This window comes from Salvia miltiorrhiza, chromosome 5 (genome assembly GCF_028751815.1).
Source record: "Salvia miltiorrhiza cultivar Shanhuang (shh) chromosome 5, IMPLAD_Smil_shh, whole genome shotgun sequence".
NCBI lineage: Eukaryota > Viridiplantae > Streptophyta > Magnoliopsida > Lamiales > Lamiaceae > Salvia > Salvia miltiorrhiza.
Window position 1 is genome coordinate 22988388 of NC_080391.1, and position 21454 is coordinate 23009841.

Genomic DNA, 21454 nt, shown 5'->3' on the forward strand with positions numbered 1-21454 from the left:
CTTATCGTGAGAACATAAGAACCATTAAAATCAATGCATCTGCTATATAAATTAATGCATTCGCTATTAAATTTAATGCATCCGAAAATAATAAAATTTTTGTTCCCTTCAGGATTCGAACCCAGGATCTGCATTCATTCACCAAGATGATGCATCCACCGTAGATCTTGATGATCGAATGGCTTAAAATGGTTATCCGTTCTAATTTTATTTAGTGGTTCTTATTTGAACCTCTCCCTATATATATATATATATATATATATATATATATATATATATGAGATGGTCATTTGTACATTCTTAATCATTTGTTAATTAATACGTACGTATTTATCAAGTTAATTAAACTAACGCAGTCTTCTCTCGTTGAAAACCAATTGAGTTTTGCGACGAATAAATTTATTGGTTGAAGAAGTTATCTATAAATATAGAGAGTGGAAAACTTAACACACAAACTTGTGATAGCTAAAAAATGGTTTCGAAAAGAAATGTATTTATGGCTGCAGTTTTTGTGCTTCTCATCTCCTCGGAAGCTTCAGCCACTACAGAACTCACTGAGACGCCCAATAGAGAGACATGTAAGCATTTATTTTCTTTCAAACTAATAATACAATTATGTATATATATATATATATATTGAAATTATAGGCTTGAAGGCACTTTTTTTTCTTTTTTTTGGCTTCTTTTCTATATACTAGAGTGTCTGAATGCTCTTCTCTCCTACAAAAACTCAAAATTTTCTCGATTGTCAACAGTTGTAGACGTAGTGATGTGAATTTTCAGCAGATAGAAACAAAAGCAAATCAACCCCAATTAATCTATGCATTTACTCTTATAGAGGTGGATGCAATATCATGTATTGGAAGAGTGCTATGCAGAAATGCAAGTCCTATCTTGTGTGCAATAGCTCTTGTTTATGTCTTTCTGAGTTAATTAAATGGAACAGTTTAACTAATTTGCCAAAAATACTTAATTTTGATTCGCCTAGATCCTCAAACTATCACTACAAAAAATGCCGAAAAATGGGAGGCCTCAATTGCCTTTTGAAAATACAATATTTATTTTTAGCACTAATAAAAATAAAGTGGTGCTAAATGGCCATAATTATGGCTGCCATAATGGGTTAAGTTAGTAATTTTCTAATTCTATATATAACACAAATACTCCTGTGCAACCGGTTGCACCGTGCAATTGATTGCCAAAATGACACTACTTTATTCGAGAAATGACACTTGAACATTTTCGAATGACACTACTTCAACATATAAATGACACTTGAAGATCTTCAAGTGTCATCATTTGAAGATCTTCAAGTGTCATTTGTATGTTGAAGTAGTGTCATTCAGAAATCAGTTGCACGGTGCAACCGGTTACACAGGAGAGTGCCTCTTTGTATAATTATATTTTTAATTATTGATTTATTATCGTACAATTTAACCCTTAAAAGTTGTTCATGTTTATAGAACAAAGAATAAAGGTCTTTATTGCTTAGCTTGCTAGATTTTGTTGTCGATCTATTTGTCGACCGTGAATTTCCCTACTGAACTTAAGAATATTTTTTTGAATAACATTGTGAATAAATATTTTGTCTTCCTCCTCAAAAAAAAAAAAAAATAAATAAAAAAATACCACGCTCTCATAAGAGAGAGAGAGTCTAATACTACTTTTATAATATGACATAATGGATTTAAAATATAAATTTTAGTTACCAAAATCAGACATACGTAATATTTTTTCTACTTCTAATTTTTGGAAGATCAATAATGCAAAACAAAATGAAAGTGCTCTTGATAATTAAATGGTTTTTCTATTCTTTATTTAAGTATAAACTTATTTACGATCATATTTAAAATCTTGAGAAATTACAGAACATTTTCTTCATAACTGAGTGGCAATTTTATGATTATAATAAAATTAAAGATTTATCTATAAATTATATTTTTTCCTTTTATTTTCCTTTTCTTGATCTTCTTATTTGTTGTTTTAGTTTTTATTTTCTTTCTAAAATTATGAAATTTGATTAATTATAAAACATTTAATATGCATATCAAATTAAAGATCATGCTAAAAGCTTTAATTTGATATATTTTATGTAAATATTTGATTTAAAATGTAAATATTATATTTATTTAAATATTAAAACTTATTTTTTTTAATTTTTATTTTGTAATTTATTATTAGTTTTTTTTTTGTTTTTTCAGATATTATATCAATTTTTATTACTGTGAATTCTTCTTTATTTATTTTGATTACTATCAATTTTGCGTATTTTAATTCGTTTAACCCTTGAATTTATAAATATAAAGATGAAGTAGAGTAAAGTTTTGTTGCAGCTAAGGAAGGTGAGAAGAAAAATGAGGTTATCATGGAACCGTTCTACAGGTGCCCGTCCGGGAGGTGCTGTGGAACACGTAGTGGCCGTTCATCTAGAGGGGGCCCTGGTTATTGTCGTTGCTGCCGTTAAACTGCTCACAAATCCCCTTACAAATATTTGTTTCATAAGATGTCGGATGAGCAACCGTGTCAAGTTAATGTTGTTACTCATAGCACTGTGAGCATGTGATTGTAATACCCTGTTTCCTTATAGCTAAGTTTAGATTAATTCTGAACTTAGAATTTAAGATGATTCAGGCTGAATTAAGAAAATGGTTTATTTTAATTCCAACAAATGATTTACAAAATCTTTTATAAAATTTATTTATTTAAATTTATATGCATTGCATATTTATTTAATTAAGCATTCAAGCATTTACACGGGCATTTAATTAGCGAATCCTGAGGAATTATTACAGCTTCGGTAATTCAAAGATTTTATTTGTCCAATCAACACTAAACTCACAGCAACCCTACTCTTTACCAACCTTCAACCTTTAAGGCAGGCTGTCAATTCCTCCAACATCCCTCTGCTTAAGACCAGAGCAGTTCATTTTGGCAACTGTTGCAACTTCCAGCAGCTCACAACATTCTCTTCCTCCCTAACAGCATTCAATAGCAGAGTTAAAAATGCAAATCAGTTTTCTTATTTTTCCTTGAGGATAACATCCTTTCATCTAAATAATGTTTACGTTTCCAAATCCTCAGCAATCAAGCAAATTCAGGCAGCCAACCATTTCAGACTTCGAGCAACTCACACGAAACACTTAAAGGTTTCATTTTAATTAACTCCCCTACTTGCTTCATTTCAAATTTCAACTAAAAAACCCAGATCATTCTTGTATAAAGACCTTCAGCTGACCAACAGGAAACACACGAATACATACATCCACTAAATTGCATTTGATCAATTTTGTAAGAACATATGTACATATAGGTATGCATCGTCTGTACATACGCATATTGTGCAAAACAAGTATTGAATGATTTTTTCTTTACATGTTGAGTAAATGAATAGAATAAAGGGAGAAACTTGCTGTTGGGTGGTTTGCCGTAGTGAGGAACCGATTAGTAAAAAAAATAAAAATAAAAAAGTCTTGGTCTCTGTTTTTGTAAAAAAATACTTGTTGTACTAGGGTTTGTATTTTAGAGTTAATGGGCTCAATTAGACCTTCTTGTATAAGAAAAGGAGAAAATGTCCACTCAAATAAAAATATAAAAAAATTAGTCTTTTTTGATGTAAATGTACAATTATACCCTTAATATTGTTACACACTTTTGTGTAAAAGTGTGTAACGGTGTAAAATACCCTATTACACACTTTTTCAAAAATCGTGTAATGATCGCGAAAATCGTGTAATAGTGTATTTTACAATGTTACACACTTTTTCATAGAAGTGTGTAATAACGTAAAAGTGTATAATTATGAAAAAGTGTGTAATAGTGTATTTTACACTATTACATACTAAAAGAGTATTTTGGTTAAAAATACTATTATTTTTATTTGTATGGCTAAATTTCCTATAACTAAAAGGTTTTGGCTACATTAGGGTGTATTTATAAATTAGAATGTATATTTTTAATTCACATATATTTAATAAATTATAATAATATAAAACATGCGAGTCAGGATACGGGTCAGAGTGCAACCCAATTGTACGATGCAATCGATTGTACTCAAGACCACTTCAATAAACAAATTGAAACAACTATTTGACATGTTAACGTATACAAGAGCATAAAGTCGCGGTGACATCATAATTCATAATTAACCATTGTCTGAAACAAGCTAATTGCATCATTTACGAAAACACCGAAATTTTTATTATTGGTTAAGCTAAAAGGGCTTCTTTCCGAGATTGAAATTAGGAGATTATTTGATGAAATTTGGAATTTAAAAATGGAACAAGAGGAGAGTGAAGAAACCCACAACTCTGGTTCAGGGCTCGAACGGGCCTTGTTGGGCTATATTGTTAAATTGATTGATACTGGGTCACATATTTAATGGGCTAAAAAACCTAAGAAATGGGCTAAAAAACCTAAGAAATGTGCAACAGGGATGACTTGGCACTTCCTATTGGGTCCGAACACATACTCACATAACAATATATGATTATGGGTAATTATATTCACAGCTCCCAATTTACTCTTCATAGCCTTCTTATTTAAAAAAAATTAAAATTATTTAATAAGTTACTATCTTATCCTCATAGCCTCCAATTAAGAATATTAATAAATTACAATATGGCTGTGAGCGAACGATTAAAAATGATGACAGCTTCAAATTGTTACAAATTTCAAATAATATTTCTCAATGAACATCAAAATAAATAATTTTGAAGAGAAATCTCGATTTACAACCAAACCATTTAATAGAGAAGAAATAAGAGCAGGATGAGCTAAGAATGTCGCAAGCTTCCAAAATCAACATGAATCATTTTCTAGAAGAAATTTAGATTTACAACCAAATTAACATTCAATGGATAAGAAATATAGAGTCGAAAGTTCAATCGACTCTGACATTCTTATACCCAGAATCCCAACAAGAGGCATGTGAAGCTATTGCGCTCTCTAATGAACCGAGTCATTATCGCATATTAATTCTTCCAGCAAACTCACAATCACACATAGTAAACATAGTGTAAAACAATCCAAATTAGGAAAAAGTGAAGTTGATCCTCATTACTATCATCATTGCCATAGTGACCGTATAATTATTGATTCTCTAAAATTATGTGATTTTTTCTGATTTTTCTTCATAAAATGTGCAGCAGTAGTAACTGTCTTCAACCTTTTCTTTTGGGGGCTATACTCCAACAAGATTTTAGGTTACGGAGGGAGTTATCGCTTCGTTATAAAGATGAAACAGTAAATTATTAAATAATTTTAATATTTTTTAAATAAGGGGGCTATGAAGAGTAAAATAGGGGCTGTGAATAGAATTACCCTATGATTATATCAAACAAAACATTTATTCTCCTCCTCCAGTACTCCTGATATCTATGATTGATATAAAGTAAAACAAATTGACTATAATTGTCACTTTTTTTTAATTATATAAGTAAATAAAGAGATTCAAAGACTGTGTGATCGAAGATTAAAACTCAGAACCTCAGGTCTTAGACATTTATCTCCTACCGTAATTATATTCTTTTCTGATTTTAACTAACGTGGATTTTGTACCAAGCCTCCATCCATTTTTTAGCTTTAGAAATTTAACGTGACTCGCTATATGTCTTGTTGTTGTTGTTGTTGTTGTTGTTTTTTGCCTAACTAATTGAAAAATAATTCACTTAACAAAAGATAAATTAGTAACTTTTAAAAAATTGACGAAGACTATAAATTATATATAATTGATAGTTCATGATTTAAAAAATATTTTTGATAATTTAAAATATAATTTAGTTTCAAAATAATTGGGATTCAATGTGATACTCCCTTCACCCAAAAAAATAGTTCTAGAAGGAGATGACACGAGTTATAATAAAAAATAGTTGAGTGTATTGTGAGTGAAGAAGAGATTTCATTTATAAAGTAGTGTTAGTAATTATAGTTAATTGTATTGTGAGTGGATAAATGAGTCCATTAAGTGATATAAAATTTTTAAAAATGAAAAGATATTAATTTTTGTGGGAGTCCCAAAAAAAATCACTATTTTTTGTAAACGGTGGAAGTATACTTATATATATATATATATATATATATATATATATATAATATTGCTCTTCGACAATTTTTAATTCTAAGATTTCTAAATCATTGGAAGAGACCGTACATGCAATTTTCCTATTAAAAGAGAAGTTTACTATTTTTTCTTCTTTATTTTCACTTCAAGGATGAATAATATTATCTATTCATAAAATAGATGAATAATATTATCCATCCTTGAAATGAAAATAAGGAAGAAAAAAATACTTTTATATCAAATGTTGAAAAAAAATGAGATATTTAATAACATAAATTTTTATTATTTATCATTTTTCATAAATAAATTTATCTACCAAAGTAAATGCAGCCTTAATAATCAAAGTTTTTATACTTAATGAGATCCATAGCCTTAATAATCAAAGTTTTTATACTTATTGAGATCCGTGGATGGAAGAAGAGATACAGGACCGCAAGAGGATTCATCAAATGGAATTAAAATGGACTATACAAACCATTTATGTTTCAATTAGGAAAAATACTAAAATGATGTCAAAATATTTGACCTTTTTCAGTAGTGTCACGCTTTTCAATTATTTTTCAAATCGATACACAAGTTTTGACATTGCCCACCTAGAGATGGGACGGTACGGTATACCTTAATAAATTGTTCATATCTTATACTTTACCTTTATCTTTGGTATGAATAAATTTCATACATTTACCTTACATTTACCTACGGTATGCCTTAGTCCGGTATACCTTTAATGACGGTATGAAAGAATCTCATACCTTTATCGTACCTTTGTTTCGGTATATCATATCGTATTTCGGTATACCGCAGTTTCGATATACCGTATCATGTTTCGGTATACCGCACTTATAGTATATTGAATTGATAAATTTCAGTACGATAATATCGATTATTTTTTTTAAAACCTGCTTACCTAATAAACAACATCTAATTAACAAGTAAAATGTCAACAATAAAATTCAAACGCAATAAAATAAATAAAGTACAAATTTGTTACCGTCTCAACAATAATGTTAATTATACAGATGTTATAAGTTAGATGTAATTTATTGTAGAACAATAATGTTAATTATATAATATAGAATATAACTATGTAACTCAAATAAGGTGAATAATATATTATAACTATGCTATAAGCCTATAATATAAATATAAACAATACTATAATTCAATTATATTAAATTGTATAACCTATATATTATATTATGTTCATTTTTGTATCGATGATATTTATATTCTCATACTTGTTTATATATTCATGTAATATATAATAAACTATATAGATGTTATAAGTTAGATGATATAATAAACTATTTATTGTACAATAATAATGTTAATTACATACTATAGAATATAACTATGTAACTCAAATAAGGTGAATAATATATTATAACTATGTTATAATTAAATTCACGTATTATATTTTGTTTATTTTTTTTATCATTTGATGATATTTATAAATTCATGTACTTGTATATATTCATATAATATAGATTATATACATCATTTTATAAGATTTATCAATATTTTTAAAAATATAAACATAAAAATATATATTATATATTTTAAAATTATAGATTTTGATACGGTATATACTGCGGTTTTCGATCGGTATATACCGGTATACCATTAATAAGGCATCATACCTTATGCCGGTATATACCTTTCATACGGTATTTATTGACTTTTTCGGTATATACCGCGGTATCGGTATACACCGGTATACCCCGATATCTGAAAAATTTATGCCTATACCTTACCGTAAATCTTCGGTACGGTATCATACCTTACCGAAAAATTCGGTATACCTTACGTTCGGTATTTTACGGTATTTTTCGGTACGGTATGACCATTGACGTAGCCAAAGGTGGGGCAGTGGGGGCACTGGGCCCCTGTGGAAATTTAAAAAATATTAGGGCTATTTTAGTAATTTCACATTTAATATTAAATATATGCATAAATATATTATTTTAGTAATAATTCCAATTTCTTTCTATGCAATTGTACGAGAGATAAGCTATTGAATGGTTGTCTGATATCTAACCTCTAAAACGATGTGTTTGTAAATATTATTAATGAAACGATTATGTAGTAATTTCAAAACATGAAAATAAGAAAGGAAATAGTATGATAGTAGGGTATTTATTTTTATTTTTGTAATATCATGATGCAACAAATGCATGATATTGTGATTTTATTGAAATTGTAATTTATTTGGAGTCCTTTTATATTCTTTTTATGAATTTATAATATTGTGATTATTACTCTCTTCGTCCCAGTTAAATTGATCGAACTTATTTTCGACACAAAATTTAAGAAAATAATATTTTAAGTAATTTGGTAATAAAATGAATAAATGATTCTTTGCATATATTTATTTTATATAAGAAAATTAATTAACTTAGAGACGGTCCAAAAATAATATTGATCATATTAATTAAGTCGAGAAAAATATTTGAGCCCCCCTGACTGAAAAGTCTGGCTACGTCACTAGGTATGGCCGATATACCAAAACTACGTCAAAATTCTCATATGTGAAATATATGTTTTGTGTCACCATTGATGACCATGTAGATATATTAATGCTAGAGAATTGACTTCGTGACATTATTGAAAATAAATTGTATCGGTAGAGATGTCAATTCGGTTCGAAATTTCTAGGTTGATCCGATTAATCCGCCAATTCAAGAGGGTTAGTATTAAAAAATTTCAATCCGATAAAAGTTACATTTCGAATAGCCCGACATCTGATAGGATCGATCCGAAATTAATCTGAAACCCTATAGGATTGACCCGAAAATAATGTGCTCGCTTTATTATATGAAATTTTTTCCGTTATTTGATTTTCAACTTCATTACTTTGCTTATGAAAATTAGTATGATAAGATATTTTTTTCAAAAGTTTGTGAAATTTATTTTGGTTCAATATTAGAAAGTTATACTCATCATTTCACTTCTCTGTATTTTTAAATCCAATATTTAACACAAAATATTTAGATGTAAAAATAAAAAAATGATATTTATTTAATAAAAATATTGCATCTTTATATGAGTAAATATATAAAATTTTCCACTTTCATATTGTAAAGATAAAAAATGTCCACTAAAATAAAAATAATAAAAACTGTCCACTTTGTGGTTGAAAAGACGAAAACGCCCCTCAGCCTAAAATCCTAAATTCACGCCTTCATCTCCATCGACGTTGCTGCTTTCATCTCCATCGACATCGCCGCCTTCATCTCCATCGATGCCGCCATCTATCTTCACCGCCTTCATCTCCATCGACGCCGCCGTCTATCTCCACCGCCGCCTATCTCTTCAACCTGCGGCTAGTTCTCGTCGGCGATTCTCTCATAAAAAGTCGATGATTTCTGGGATTTAGGGCTGGTTGGTTTTGGGGTTTTTGAGGTGGCATAGGATTTTGATTGTTGAAGGGAAGAAAGTGGTGAAAGGGAGAGGCAGATTCGGCCAGATAATTTAGCTCTGAAAAGTAAATTCATGGTGAATTAATTCAGAGAGCAATTGGGGGTTGTTTCAATTGGCGCCGGCGCCGGCTTTATCGCTAAAGCAGCGGCTGAATTTGATGCGTAGAAGGCAGATTTTGAGAGTGGCGAATAGAAGGTTTGAGGCTGAACCATTTTCTGAAAAGCTATTATGCGCTTTCCCTCTCATTACACTATGATTTAGACGAATAGGATAGGCAATGAAAGTCAATCCGTTTATTTTCTTTACTTGATTGACTAAGTTTTTACTTATTAGTTAATTTCTTTGTTTTACGAATAGTTAAGAAAATTGAAATATGAAGATTCAAAAATTAAAGTAGTTTTTGAAAAGCTGATAAGAATTGAAATTGAAATTAGAGAATATTGCAAACTAGATTTATGAATTCACAACTTGATGTTCTTGAATTCACAACCAGCTCGATGAATTCACAACTTGATGTTCTTAAATTCACAACTAGCTCGATGAATTCACAACTTAATGTTTTTTAATACACAACCAGATCTATGAATTCACAACTTTAAAAACTCAAATTCACAACTATTTGAATTCACAACCAAAATAAATTTTATTTGTCAATTGAATTCTGATTGTGAATTCGACTCGTTGTGAATTCACAACCAAAAAATTCTGGTTGTGAATGACTGGTTGTAAATTCACAACCAAAATAAATTCTAGTTGTGAATTAAATTCTGGTTGTGAATTCAACTGATTGTGAATTCACAACCAAAAAATTCTGATTGTGAATTAAATTTTGGTTGTGAATTCACACCCAGTCGAATTTACAACAAAAAAAATTCTGGTTGTGAATTTGACTAGTTGTGAATTCATAATAAAAAAATTCTGATTGTGAATTAAATTTTGGTTGTGAATTTGACTGGTTATGAATTCACAATCAAAAAATTCTGGTTGTGAATTAAATTCAAATTGTGAATTCGACTAGTTGTGAATTCAGTCTAATTTACAACCAAATTTTGGTTGTGAATTCGACTAGTTGTGAAATGCGGGATTTTTTAAAGGGGTAGTGTTTAAAGGTAAAATGAAGTGGACATTTTTTTAATTTTTAATGTGAAGGGCATTTTGGTAACAGTGGACATTTTTAAAATTTTTTATTTTAGTGGACATTTTTTATCTTTACAATATGAAAGTGGACATTTTACAAATCCACTCTCTTTATATCTCTAAGACTTGCATATTAGTTATTATGTAAGTCGATATTAAAATATTACTTATTTATGTGTGTATTTATTTATTACAAATATAATATTATTAAGAGAAAAATATATTAATTAATTTTTTTAAATAAATTTTTGAGTCCGCACGACTAGCCCAATGTGTTGTAGCCTGGAATCCAAATATTTAGGGTTAGAGTTAGAAATTTTTATCCAAAAAAATTTCAACCCAATCAGCCTGCACCCGAACAATCCGGAACCTGATAGAGTTTGCCCGAAACTTGGTAAATTGGCCCTATTGGCATCCTTACGTATCGGTGTAGCCAATTTGGCATAAATTAAAAAGCTTTATTATTATTATTTTTAAAAGTTCAAACATTGTGATATATTTTTGGTGCTTTTCCGTCTAATTTTACAATAAGATATCAAATCCTCTACCGAATTACTTCATTAATTGAAACAAAAATAATGCACACACACCACATACACTAACAGCATATGCATGTGCGAAGTACAATCTAGTGAAAGAACAAAAAGTGTTAGCTAGTGAAAACATGAATAGATACCCTTTCCTTAAATTGACAAAGTGTCACTCCCTAAATAGATGGAATCCACAACCTATCAAAAAAGTATCCTCATTTAATTAGAGTAATTGCTTTTGTAGCTTTTTTGTTTGGAAGTTTGGTGCATCATGTGCTGTTGATAATAATCACCATATTATTACAAGCTGATGGAAGCTATTGCGAAAGCTACTTGTTTGAATCTATTCTTAGCAAAATATGTCAAGAAGATAAAGTTTGGTTGATTGTGGTTATTTTCAACTTGGATGATCATTTTTCTGCCACATACTATTTTTCCTTATAATTTCCCGCAACATATGTGTCCTCATATTTTTTTATGCGATGTTAAGGCACTGTTTTTAGATACTTTGGTGGCAAGTGGTAGGCGTTACCTTGATGCCTTGATCGCACTTATTCTCTATGTCTCATCTTTTACTTTTAGTATCCATTTGAGAGTGACACATATTTTAATAAAGTGATTGGGTGTGTTGTGAGTAGAATAAGGTCCCATTTTTTATGTGAGAGTTAAAATGATTAAAGTGGAGAAAAAATCTCACATACTTTAACTAAAAATAGAAATGGATACCAAAATATGAAACAGCAAAAAAAAAAGAAAGATCAATATTAAAAGCTGAAATAGAGGGAGTACTACTTAACAAGTATTTTCGTTTTTTGTTTTACTTTACTACAGATTATATTTCTAGAAGTATGATAATCTAAACTTTTAAGGGCGAGATTGGTTTGAGCAATGAAATTTTATAAATATGGATTTTGAATACCCAAATAATTAGGGTCATTTGCAATTTAAATCAAATTTGTAAATCGTAACAATATTTATTGGAGTGATGAGATTTTCTAAAATATGTCTGTTCATAAAAATTATTGATCGGTTCAACGATTCTAAATTTCACAAAATATTTAATTTCATCAAAATATTCAACATTTTTACGATAGTATATTTATGTCATGTCATACTGAAATCCGACGAAATAAAAAATGAAAAAAAAATTAAATAATTTTAATACAAATTTGTAAATTGATATGCAAAATGAAATTTATTTGAACGTTCTGTAACTTAATTATATAGTTATATACAACTAAACCTTTGTAAAATTACAATAAAACAACAAAGTAAACGTCAAATTTTGTTTAGTGCAAGACACGTACATACATACTGGGGTGGAGCCAGGCTCGGTCAAACCTCGGCAGTCGTCCGACCAAATTATTTTTTACCTTTAATACATTTAGTTCGTATTTTGAATTTCTTCAGTTTTTTTTAATATATATATATATATATATATATATATATATATATATATATATATAGATGAATTTTATCCATTTCAATTTACTTTTAAATACATAATTATAATTTCGCCCGCCTATTAATAAATTCTTAGCTCCGCTCTTGCACACAAAGAAGAACATCTCCTTAAAAATTTACATCTTGTTTGAAAATAGAAAATATATATATATATAAGATGGAGACACTCATTAAATTTGCACACAAAGAACAAAATCTCCTTATTATTAAATGACGATTTTATATAATAAAAGAAAAGAAAAAACCTAAAAAAACCCTTGAAAGCACAGAAAGAGCAGACTAAGGGCCGAGCCTCATTAAAACCTTTTCACGGAAAACCCAGTGGGAAAAACCGTGAAAAGGAAAAAGATTACTCGTCTAAACACAAGACGAAAGTAGGGAAGAGCGGAAGGAGATACAACTCCGAGATTCAGAATATCAACGAAAAAATCAACTGAATCCCCTAAAGAAAACGTCCCCGATAAACAGAGACAAAAACCAACGGAGTCCGACCAGTAGCGTCCTCTAGCCGAGCGTACACAAACCCGAAAGCACTCTACCGACACTCCATCCCTCACCAAACCAGGGCAGCACAAGCTCAACTTCATCCATCGCCTCAAAACCCACGCCTCCATCAGCGCAAGAACCAACGTTTCTGACGCAGATGGCTATGCGAAGCCATGTCAAGTCGAACCGTAGCCCTAATCTCATCAATCTCGTGCGGCCACCACCCTTCCGAACGTTGTTGGTTAGCCATTATATCTGCCGCCTTGTTTCCTTCTCTAAAGATGTGAGAAACCTGCAGCGAGAAAGCATCTAACATCTTTAAAATCCTATTCCATGCCGCCTTAAAACGCCAAGGCACATTCAAAGAACGAGAATTAAGAATGGATATCACGTAGGTGGAATCGGCTTCAATCCAAAGCTTGTGCCAACCACGATTGTGAGCAATTTGAATCGCCGAGATAACAGCCAGGAGTTCCGCTTCAAAGGCAAAACCCGAGCCACCTTTGAAGTGAAAACAACCACGCACCACATTCCAGTTATCTCTAAACACCCCACCTGCAGCAATAATGCCCGGAGCTCCCGTCGCCGAGCCATCAGTATTCACTTTGATCCACGGCGCCACCGGTGGCCACCAATGCACCTCCACAAACTCCGGAGGAGGAGCACTCCTGGTAGTAACACCCACTGCCCGGAGAATCAGATAATCCGACCAAGAATTCCACATGTATCCTAATTTAGCAAAGTTATCATCAATCTCTTTGAAAGCAACTTTCACAGTGTGGATGACACGACTTGCTTCGAACTTTTGATTATCAAAGATACAATTGTTTCTCTGCATCCAGATGGCCCAGATGACCGTGATGATACCCGCTTTCCAGAAATTACCGGTGAGGGGACTAAGTTTATACTGCCAAGCTGCCACCAAAAAACTATGAATATCATTCTCTTGCAACCCTTGCGTGAAATTAAACCACCCAAGAAACGTAGCCCAAATATTCTTCACGCGTTCACAATTCCAGAAAAGGTGATTCTGAGACTCACTTCCTTTTAAGCAAAGCAAACAGACGTTAGGCGTGATCATACCGTAGCGGATAAGGCGATCATAAGTCGGCACTCTATTATGAAGAAGACGCCAACAGATCAAAGAACGTCGAATCGGAATAAAAGATTCCCAAAGCCAAGAACCCCAAGACACCTTCGGAAAATGATGACAATGCTTGTTGAAGGCCAGCGCAGTAGTGACATTTCCGTGCAACGATGGTTTCCAGAAACGCACATATCCCTCAGTACCAAGAGGAGTGAGTAAAATATCACACACTATCTCAGGAAAAGCATTAATAAAGGCTTGCGTGAAATGCCAGACCCCATTGTAGAAATAATCAGCCACCGATTGAGAAAGAAACGGAAGCATGAAATGCGGAATACCGCATTTATTCATAAGATTATACCCAAGCCAGTCGTCATACCAGAACGAAGTAGAAGCCCCGTCACCAATATACGAGTATGAATCCGCCACCAAACCATCAATTTCCTCGCGTAAGCTCATCCAGATAGAAGAAGCAGCCACCATAGATTTACTACGCCCAAAACGATCGAGATATCTATCTCTAATCAAATCATATCCGAACTCACGCCCACCAATCACCTTCCACGCCATTTTCATGAGATAGCTCTTATTCATGAGCTCGAACGACCTTACCCCGAGACCGCCCTCCTCCTTAATCGAGCAGACCCTCTTCCAACTCACAGAACAAGATGGCGTCTGCTTGATGTTGCCAGTCCAAAGGAAATTACGGCAGCACGCATCGAGCTCCTTAATAAGAGCAGTCGGCCATCTATAAACCATCATGGAGTGCGTCAGGGAGCTTTGGATAACCGACCTGATCAGGCAAATCCTCCCAGCCATCGACAAGTGTAATCCCTTCCATCTCGCGAACTTGTTGATCACACGATCATGTATCGGTCGAAGATATGAGGCATGCACACGACCCTTAAAGATAGGAACCCCAAGGTAAGTAATCGGAAAGTTGCCCTGAGAAAATCTCAATATGCTCCGAATAGCCCTGCAGGTTTGAGAAGGAACTTTGCTAGTAAAAAAAATTTGCGACTTATCCGGGCTCACAATTTGATCAGAAATTTGACCATAATATTCCATAATTTTCTGAATGGTATGAGCATTCATGACCGTGGCGTGACAGAAAACCAGAATATCATCCGCATATAACAGATGAGTGGGAAAATTAATTCCCTGTCTCATTTGCATCGGGGTAAGGGTGCCCGCGCTAACAGAATTTGCAAAGAGCCTACCAAGAACATCCTCGGCGATTCCAAAAAGAATCGGAGAAAGAGGATCGCCCTGACGAACACCCCTTGAACACGCAAAATAACCTTTAAGCTGACCATTGTACAGAATAGAAATCCTAGCCGAGTGAAGCAGAATCTCAATCCAACTAATGAACTTTGAATCATAGCCAGCAACACGAAGAACGTTAAGCAGGAAATCCCAGCTAAGAGTATCAAAAGCTTTTTTGATGTCAATCTTGCAAGCCATGTTTTGACCACGGCTCGTACGATGCATACAGTTCATGCCTTCCGACCCAATCAGAATAGAATCGTGAATGGAACGGCCGGTAATAAAACCAAACTGATGACGGGAAACATAAACAGCAGCAACCTGGCTCAGTCTAGACGCCAACACCTTAGTAATAATCTTGTAAAGAAAGTTGGACAAAACAATCGGTCTCAGATCCGAGACCGAATTGACGACATCTTTCTTAGGTATCAACACCAAGGTATTAGAATTGCAGCCTTGAGGAAGATAAGAATTCCTGAAAAAGGCTTGAACATCACACCAAATATCCACTTTAATAATCGACCAACAATGATGAAAGAACTTACCCGAGAAACCATCAGGCCCAGGCGAGCTGTTCGGCTCCATCTGAAAAACCGCAGCAGAAATTTCCTCTTCATCCGGCAAACGAATGAGCAAATTATTATAACGATCTTCGACCATCTCCTCAATAACCGCCTCTACCGCCGTAATATCAGTATTAGTATGACTGCTAGTCGAAAACAAAGAAGAGAAGAAATCCACGATATGATCCCCAATAACCTTCTGATCGTAATTCATATCTCCATTGATCTCCATGTGAGAAACGATGTGAGGTTTACGACGAAACCTAAGCATCGCATGAAAGAACTTCGTGTTCCTGTCTCCATCTTGAAGCCAAGACACCCTGCTTTTTTGTTGTAAAAGCGAGCTCTGCCTGGAAAGCACAACGTTGATCTTAGCTTGGGCTTCCACTTCTTTATCAAAGAGATCCTCCGTGTAACCATCCCGGGCAATCTGATCTTGAATCTCCAAAAGCTCTTGTTGAGTATTCATGATACAAGAATCAACATTTCCAAAAACATTCCGATTCCACGCGCGAAGAACCTGCCGAAGACGCTTTAATTTATGCATAACTTTAAAAATCGGGCAGCTAATCTCGGTATCCATCTGCCAGGACCCTTCCACCGTATGGAGAAAATCCGGATGTAAGGTCCACATGTTAAGGAACTTAAAGAAACGATGGCGAGGAGGAGCATCCACCATGCAATGAAGAACAAGCGGAGAATGATCCGAGGTAATACGTGGAAGAGCTTTAACAAAAACCGAACTCCAGAGATTTGCAAAAGAGTCAGCATAAATCGCTCTATCCAGACGAGACTCCACATGGGTAGGCATAAATCTACGCCCAGACCACGTGTAATGCAGACCAACCGTAGGCGCCTCAATGAAACCGGTGGCTTCAATGAAATCACAGAACTCCGCACAAGCAGTAGAGTTAGGCATACAGTCACTACTTCTTTCATGGGCGCCTTTCACCGCATTAAAATCGCCAATAAAGACAACATTACCATCAATATGATCCAGAAGATCCAACCACAAACGCCGTCTGCTAGCATACGTGTTAACGCCATGCACCACCGCGATTTTAAAATTCCACGTCAACCATCTGCAGTTCATGATAACCACCTGCTCCGAGGAGAAAATCACATCATGAGTAACAGAAGGATGAGAAAAAACCCAAATATTCGAACTCATGTTGTCTCTTGAATTTTGAAAACAAGGAATAAGATTCAGAGAACGCCAAAATCTAGAATAAGTCTTCTTGAGATTCGTCTTAGGCTCAATAATCCCAACAATAACAGGGGAGAAGGAGTCGCAATGCTCCTTTAAAACTCGTTTGGACTCGTCCGTAAGGCCCCGGACATTCCATACGAGGACATTCATCATAAAGACTGAGAATTCGTGTTCGGGTTTTCACCCGATTCCACTTCGGCTGCCCAACTCTTGGCCGCCACATTATTCAGGGCTCTATCATTCTTCGAGCTCCCAGACGTAATAATGAAATCTCTAGGTTTATCTCCTGCTTCCCAAGCTTTGTAAAGTTTATTTTTGATGAAATCTTCAGCCTGTTGATTAGGTTGCTGGTTAGGTTGCTGCTCCACCGACTTCCGGAGACGACTCTTGATACTATCTTCCCCACGAATCATCGGTTTGTTTGTCGCCAAATCTTTCGGCGGTCTCCCCCTTTTTTTCACCTGCGCCTCCGCCTCACAATTGCTGAAAGTTTCCACTATCCGCTGAGCTTTGATAGCGCTTTCCATCATCCTTTCCTGTTTCTCACAATTTTTATCCCGATTTACCGAACTTTCAAAAATGACGATCTGTAGTGAATCTTCTTCAGCCCGTGTCTTGCCACCATCCGACTGCCCATCAGACTCCTCTCCCAAATCTATCTCTTCCGAAACCGGCACTGTGATCGCCTGTAAGATATCCGGACCCGACGTCAATCTGTCTCCATTGACATCCTCAAAATCAACATTTCTATCAGTTAAAGCCAACGACTGATTGTGGTTATTAGTTCCCCGCGGTGTCTGAATCTGCTCTTCTTCAACAGCAACCTGTTCCCAAACCCCCAACTGATTTAGAGTCTGCTCTTCTTCGACAGCCACCTGTTCCAAAACCCCAAACTGATTTTCAGTGATAATCTGCGGTCTGTGAGCTTGGGCAGTCCTATTCTGGTCCCAAGATTTTGGGTTCCAGTTAGGTGCCCTAACCTCCTTGGCAGCTCTCTTATTAATTATTTCCTTGTCTTTACCCAGCGACATATCTTTGGCCTTCCCATTCCTGCTGTCCTCCTTGTATTTGTTCTTCATTCTATTGCAGTTATCAATAGAATGTCCAGTGATCTTACACTTAGAGCAGAAGGCCGGTAGTTGTTCGAATTCAAATTCGACGTGAAAGGAACGTTCTTCCCCGTCAACCAGCAAAGCCTCCGGAAGAGGACGCGAGAGATCAATTTCCAACAAAATTCGAGCATAATGTCCAGCAGCACCACGTGCAGAAGCCCCATCAACTTTAATAGGCGATCCCATCGCCCTTCCAATACCCGTAATGACATCCAGAGTCCAAAATTCTAAGGGCAAATAATAAATGCGCAGCCAAACTTCACAAAGTGAGGAAATTTCTTTATAGGGGTCGAAGAATCTCACCCATTCGCGTAACCGCATGGTTCCGAAAGGTAACTCCCAAGAAGTGCTTTTCTGAACTAACGCCTTGTCTTCAGCGGTATTAAATTTAATAGTGTAGAAGCTCTTTCCCATGGGGATGATTTGCCAATCATTGTCAATATTCCAAGCCACCTGAAGATCACGTTTAAGATCCGTGAGAAGACGCGGCTTCTCTCCTTTCCTAAGAAGAAGACGACCAATTAAAGCATGCTCAAATTGGTTTATTTTGGGCAGCAGATGCTCTTTTGGCACCCTAAGCATGGGTATTTCACCCGAGAAATCCGGTTGCAGCGAAGTGAATCGATGAACAAGCACATCCGGCGTACGTTCAATTTGTCTGGGTCTCCTCAGAAGCGAAGCAAAAGAAGTGGTGCTCGGCCGGTGAAGCTCCGTCGCCGAGGCCTTCTTAGTATTGTCTTCCTTGATCAAATCCGGAACCTTAGTATTGGATGTAGTGAATTTTTGATCCTGTGAATTTCCAGAAGCTGTACCAGCAAAAGACGTTGGCGTAGATTCCTCAGCCACACCCTTTAAAGATTCAGCATCAAATTTCTCTTTGTCGTGACATTCTCCATGGCTATGACGTTGAGTAGAGAAATTATTGGAAACTTGCGGCAGATTCAGCCCTGCCTTATCAACCATAATCGGCAACTGTTGTTGGTTGATTTGCATCGTTGGCGTCGGAGGCTTGCTTGGCGACGGTGGCGGCATCGGTTGGTTGACGTTCGACGGCGTGCCGGCGATCTCAGCAAAGAACTGCATTTTCCTGAAGCATTGGGAGATCCCTTAAAGATGAAAGCAGAACCTGAATATGCGAAGTGGTTGTTGGCCGGTGTGGAGTCGCGGCCGGCCGGAGCGACCTTCGTGGCAGGCCTAGCGGCGTGGTGTCGCCGCTGACCGGAGCGAGGGTCCAGCGGGCAGTCTGCAGCAGCTGCGGAGTCGGCAGATCGCCTTAGGTACAGCAAAGATCTCTTCTTCAGCGGCAGTCGGCAGCAGCTGCGGAGCTTCTTCAGCGGCAGCGGCGGGAGCGGACCAAGCGACGGCGACGGTAGAAGATGATCCCCTTCCTCTCTCAGATCACCAGATCGCCTTAGGTACAGCGGGAGCGGATCTGTATAGGCGACGGGAGACTGGAGCGGCGACGGGCTGGGTGTTTGCCGGAGGGGAATCGCGTTCAGCCGGAGCGAGATTCGTGACTGCGCTTGCTGCGGAAAGGCGCGAGCGGCGGAGGTGCGGGACTGCTAGGTGCGCCTTGTGGGGTGGCGGGCCGCCTAGCGGCGTTCGTCTCCGCTGACCGGAGCCGGGGTCCAGCGGGCTGCCGGCAGCAGCGAGCGGCCTGATGCGGCGCAAGATTTGGGAGAGAAGTCAAACACGCGTGCTTCGTATCAAGTCTATCACTATAATCGTGGTCTATCACAAAATCTCCTTAAAAATTCCCATCTTGTTTGGAAAAAGGAAATATATAAGATGGAGACTCTCATTTTATGGTGCAAGCAATGCCGACATACATAACGATTTTTTTCTTTTATTTTTTCAAATAGGATTTATTCTAGGATGGATTAATTCGCAGCGGATATATTTTGAAGGCACATGAATGATGATCGATGGCGGAGTCAAGGATTGGCGTGAGCTCAAGCACTCCCAACAATTTCCTTTTTTAATATTAAAATCAATTTGTGATTTGTCGAAATTCGACGAGGATATTATTTTATATTGTGATTTAATTATTTTATATTGTTTTTTGTGTATTAAAATTATTTTAATATTATTTTTTATTTAATTTAATATAACTGACTTTAAATTATACTCCCTCCGTCCACCAATTAAAGACCTATATGAAAAAACACGGGTTTTAAGAAAAAGTGTATTTTTATTAGTTGAGTGGAGAAAGGGTCCCACTTTTTAAGAAAATGTGTATTTTTATTAGTTGAGTGGAGAAAGAGTCCCACTTTTTTGTAAAGAATCTTTGACTTTTTTGATTAAATAATGAATAAAAACTTACCAAAAATAAGTAGGCCTTGTTTTTATGGACGGACCAAAAAGGCAAGTAGGCCTTGAATTGGTGGACGGAGGGAGTATATATTAATTTCATCCACTTACATTAATTAAATATTATATTGTGTTGGAAGAATAGAAATATCCTTTTATATTGGTATTCATTTGATGAAGTTTTATAAAAAGTTGATGTAGGATTAATTGAAGATTTTAGAAAAATGAAAAGAAAACATATATAAATTAGATGGAGGATATGATGGAGAGATTGATGTGCTACATTTAACGTTAAATGTAAATAGAAAAGACTATTTATTAATTTTGTACAACTTTTTTACATTGACGGATAAGAATTAATCTAAGACCACATCTGTCGTCTAAGCATAATTTCATTTGAACTCTGTAAGATCATATCATCATTTAGAGCTCGAAAGATGATATTTGACTGTTTGAACATCGAAATTTTGAACATCATCTGGTCTGCACCTTAAAATACTATACTATATAATTGTTGGAAAAATAATAAACTTGATTTATGTAGAGTATTCTAGAATTAACAAGAAACTAAAAGAAAGAAATAAAATATTAAATAGTAAAAGAAAACAAAAGAAAATATGAGAACATATTAGAGAATTCTAGAACTAATATAATATTGCTTAGCCACTAGATTATTCTAGCAACAACTAAGTCGGTTTAGTAACCGACCTTTGTAGGCTATAAATATGTTTGTAGTTTGTATGCAAATTAAGGTGTGAAGAAAAAGTGATTAGTGGAGAAATAAAATATTTCCTTGCTTTTCCTAACACAC

At 35.0% G+C, this 21454-nt stretch overlaps 1 long non-coding RNA gene across 1 annotated transcript; it reads left to right on the forward strand.

The window, feature by feature from the left end:
• Nucleotides 1–279: 279 nt before the first annotated feature.
• Nucleotides 280–2681, forward strand: LOC130986806 (uncharacterized). Its single transcript, XR_009089399.1, has 2 exons — nucleotides 280–578; nucleotides 2334–2681. It is a non-coding gene; the product is annotated as an uncharacterized LOC130986806 (long non-coding RNA).
• The last annotated feature ends 18773 nt before the right edge of the window (nucleotides 2682–21454 follow it).